The sequence below is a fragment of the Myiozetetes cayanensis genome, unplaced genomic scaffold (genome assembly GCF_022539395.1).
Source record: "Myiozetetes cayanensis isolate MyiCay16 unplaced genomic scaffold, myiCay2020 scf6-25, whole genome shotgun sequence".
Taxonomy (NCBI): Eukaryota; Metazoa; Chordata; class Aves; order Passeriformes; family Tyrannidae; genus Myiozetetes; species Myiozetetes cayanensis.
The window spans coordinates 43,919,052-43,923,987 of NW_026087853.1; positions in this window are offsets into that span (position 1 = coordinate 43,919,052).

A 4,936-nucleotide genomic window follows, 5' to 3' on the forward strand; every position below is an offset into this window, starting at 1 on the left:
TGCCACGGCCAAGCCCCGCCCCCGAGCCCGCCCCTCCGCACGCCATTGGCCTGTTCTCTCAGCGCCCCGCCCCCGCCGTCACGGCCCCGCCCCTTCTCACGCCACGCCCCTCGCGTCTCGCCCCGGAAAGGCCCCGGAAAGGCCCCGGGAAGGCGCCGGGGGCAGGGGGCGGGGCCGGCCGCGGAAGTGACGCGTGTGGCGGCCCCTCGGGGAGCGGGGCTGTGGCTGTGTGAAATGGTCTATAAATTTACCTTGTTGTTGTTATTTCTGAGTTACCCTCAGCGTGCTCCGCAGCTTAGGGTTCCTGGCGTTTTAAGAGCTCGGTCTAGGATACAGCAGTGAGAAGCTGCGCTCGCAGGAGGGTATCCTGCTCCTCCTCCCGGGTTTTTCAAAACGCCAGCTCCGGCGTCACCCCCTGCGAGCTGTGGAACGGCAGCAGGAGTGGCTTTGTCAGAGCTCCCTTCGCTAGCAACGCGTTTTGCCCGTGTTTTTAGAGGCCGGGGAAGATGGAGCTGTGAGCAGCCTGGTCTAGTGGAAGGTGTCCATGCCCATGGCAGCGGGGTTGGAACGGGATGATCCCTGAGGTCCCTTCCAACCCAGGCCATTCTGTGATTCATAATCACCACCAAGCAGGAAAAAAAGTTAGGAAAATATACAGGATAGAAGCTTCTTGCTACCCTGGAGCATGGTGGACCATGTTCCACCATAATCTAGGCATAAATATTCTCGTATAACCCATACAAAGTGGAAGTCTCAGGTTTACTAGACCTGACAGTCCATTGGTGTAGTGGGTTGAGCCTGGCTGGATACCAGGTATCCACTATAGCTGCTCTCACTCTCCCCTCAGCAACTGGACAGAAGAGAGAAAATACAACAAAGGGTTCATGAGCTGAGATAAGGACTGGGAAAGATCACTTATCAATCACCATCATGGGAAAAACAGACTCAAACCGAGGAAATTAATTAAATTGGTTAGTAACAGAATCAGAGCAGGAGAATGAGAAGTAAAATAAATCTTAAAAACACCTTCCCCCACCCCTCCCTCCTTCCAAGTTCTGCCAGCTGGCACAGGGAGGCAGGGAATGGGGTTACAGTCAGTTCATCACAGGTTGTTCTCTGCTGCGGCTCAGAGGGAGAAGTCCTTCCGCTCCCTGTGGAGTCCCTCCCGTGGGAGATAGTTCTTCACGAACCTCTCCAGCATGAGAGGGACCCAAGTGCAACATGGGTCACTTTTCCACAGGGTGCAGTCCTTCAGGCACAGGCTGCTCCAGCATGGTTCCCCCCGGGGCCATGGGTCCTACCAGGAAAACCTGCTCCAGTGTGGGCTCCTCTCCCCACGGGTCTGCAGGTCCCTGCCAGGACCCTGCTTCAGCATGGCACTCCCATGGGGTCACAACCTCCTTTGGGCATCCCCCTGCTCCGGCGTGGGTCTCCTCCATGGGCTGCAGGTGAATCTCTGCATCCCTGTTCACCTCTGTGAGCTGCAGGGGCACAGCTGCCTCACCATGGTCTGCAACGCGGGCTGCAGGGGAACCTCTGCTCCAGCACCTGGAGCACTTCCTACCCCTCTTTCTGCACTGATCTTGATATCTGCACAGTTGTTCACAGGTTCCCACTCCACCCTTCTCTGGCTGCAATTTTCATCTGCACAAAAACTTTTTTTTTTTTCCTGCTTAAATACGTTATGACAGAGGTGTTACTATCATTCCTAGTCCTGGCTTGGACTTGTCTAGCAGTGGGTCCATCCTGGAGCCAGCTGGCATTGGCTCCACCAGACATGGGGGAAGCTTCTAGCAGCTTCTCACAGAAGTCACCCCTGTAGGCCCCCTGCTACCAAAACCTGGCCACAGAAACACAATACAACTGGCCACAGCGTTGTTTAAGTCGAGAATGTTCTGAATTAAATATTGAATCAAATACCAGAAATCAGCCCCTTGGTGTTTTGCTACTTTTAGTGCTGCTACCTATGCCAAAAGTTTGCACATCAGCAGCCAACAGCTGTTTGGGGCACATCCTAGCAGGAGTGGAGCTTTGAATCTTTTATGTACCATGGAATGTTCACGTCTATACAGACACAGACATAATACACATGTTTGAGCTGCACTCTGGAGTGTGGAGTTGGCTCATTAAAATGGCAGCAGGGGCAGGACTTCCAATAAACCATGAGTACCCATTTTAGAGCAAGCACACGATCTCCTTAACTCAGCTCCTTTGGGTTACATCCAGATTGTCCAAAGAAGCGAGAGATTTAGATTAGACATTAGGAAGAAATTCTTTGCTGTGAGGGTGGTGAGGCACTGGCACAGGTTTCGGATGCCCCACCCCTGGAAGTGTTCACCACCAGGTTTGAATGGGCTCTGAGCAACCTTGTCTAGTGAAAGGTGTCCCTGTCCATGGCAGGGAGTTTGGAACTAGATGATCTTTACAGTCCCTGCCAACCCAATCCATTCTATAATTCTATGAAAGAAGAGTTATCAAACAGAAGGGGCAGAAACCAGCCTCGTGCACACACAGGCACAGTCCAGATCGTAAGATGTGACTGTGGCATTGAACAGGTGAAGAAAGAACCCTTATTACTTCAAATCTTGTATGGATTTGTCTGCTACTGCTAATCTGGCCATAGATGAAAGTGATGCTGAAATCATTCACACATCCCAATGTAATTTTAGAACACAAAAATTTGCTTTTCAAAATGAGCAAAGGAGGAGGCGGAGGAGTTGAAACCCTCGTTCATTAATTAATTAAAAATAGACAAATGCAGAGCTGGCTGGCATTCTGCACTGAGTGCTCCATTTAAAGCATGTCTGTCTGTATACATTGTATACATATATCATTCCATCATTCATGTAGGATACTGACATCTATTGAAATCTTCCCTCCCCTCCTTTGCAGAGGAGGAGGAGGAAGGGAGAAGAAAGCTCTGCAATTTAAGAGAATTAGAAGAGACAGTTAAAGGGGGGAGGGGGACTGTCTGTTGTAGAACAGATTATCTGGCAGGACCAAGCACAGTGATGGAGGAAATAATGTGAAGCTGTTGAGCAAAGCAGGAGGGCACAATGGTGTAGTGAAAAACAAGCACGTTTCTGGGAAAAGCAGAGAAAAAAAATGCACATGGAAAAGTCCAGATGTGGAATGGGGAAATACAGACACTGAAAAAAAGCTGTGATCATGAAATCAAAGCGAATGGAACGTCATGAATGTGCCCTTGCCCACCTGTCTCGGTACCATGCATGGAGAATGTCAGTCAATCCAGCTGTTTTTTTTGAGACACACGGAGGACATAACTTTGAAGTGTTTAAAGATCTTTCCAACTTTACATGCCTTGTGTGAAAAGTTGGGGTGCTAAGGCATGCTTGCAATAGCAGGTTTTTCTAGAATATAAATGAGGGCTAAGTCACCACTGAGCTTTCAGTTGTTTTGTGTTTGTTCCAGACTGTGAGGACAGCAGACATTATGGGGTATAATGAAATGCTATAAAGGGGATTGGGCTGGAAGTACAGGAAAGGAGATTTTAGGATATTAGTTTAAACAGAAATGGCTTCAGTATAATCAAGCTATGTCCCAGACATTAACCCATTCAGGGATTTTGCACAATCCTAGCTGGAGACCAAAAGGTAGGTCTGTGTTTAAGCATTAATGCATTTCTGTTTTAAGAACAGATGGTGATTTGGATGGGGAGTATTTGCTCTTCTGGACTATTCAAATAAACTTAGCCAGTTGATGCAAATTTAAGAATAGTCATGCATCTCCTATTATGTCTAAGAAAAGGTGGAACTACACCCCTTAAAACACATGAGAGTTTGAAATTCTCTGCCCTGCATTGTAGTGGCCCTTTTTGTCTATTGCCAAGAAAGGTTCCCAGCCTGCCTGGGAAAGCTCTCCCCCCGGGGAAGCATCATCTTTCCAGCTCTGTGTGTGGTACGTACAAGCTGCTACAACAGAGTTTTAGCTTGGTGTATGCCAGATTCACCTCTGGTATAAACTCCAGTCTTAATTAAGCCAGGAACCTATTTAGCCTGCTATTATTTTTTCTGATAACCATCTTTTCATGGAGGACATGCCTGTGCCAACTCTCAGGCTGTGATTAGGGAAGAATCTGGATAGAACTGTTGACAATATGTTTGCAGAGTACTAAATACCATTTAATATGATCTGTAAATATTTACAGTTGGAGGAAGAGATTTGCTCTTTGCATAGTTTTCATGCTGGCAACTGAATAAATTACTAATGAAAATCACATTGTGGAAAAAAAAAAAGTCTATGCTGATTCTTTGGAGCTTTTTTTTTTTTTTTTTTTTTTAGAGACAATAGTGTGATAATGAAATACATTCCTTGGGGATTACATTCTCTGCAAAATGTCAGTGCTGGAGTAGGCACTATTGCTCTGTGGAACTGAGGCAGCACACACTGCAGGAGTGCAGGTTTTCCTAGCAAGGAACATATTAGTTGGGGAAAGAGAGTCCCTGCTCTCCAGCAGGACTAATACCTGCAGCCAGCTGTACAATGGCTTGCTTTGGCACAACAGTCTTGAAGGGATTTGGCCATGGTTCCTTTCTGATCCTGCATCTTTCCTAGCCCTGAATTCATCCCCACCAAATAATGAGTCTGGCCAGCTCTTGTAATTTTTGAGCCTTTTCAGAGCATTCCAGCTTCCTCAATCAAGATACTGCCTACAAGCCTTGACTATCATTTTAAAATGGCTTTGGTGTATGTGAGGAAACGTCTGGAAATGTGAAACAAGCACCCCTAAAACTGATAACGTGGATAAGCTTATCTCAATTTCAGTGAGATTAACTCCTCATATTTGAGCGGAGGGGTTCCAGTCCACCCACAGTGGTCACCTAAAAGTCAAATTTCATAATTAAAATTCCAAATGCACTTTTTAAACTTATTTTAAAGCCAATATTCTCATGTAATTTAATTTTAACAGTATACA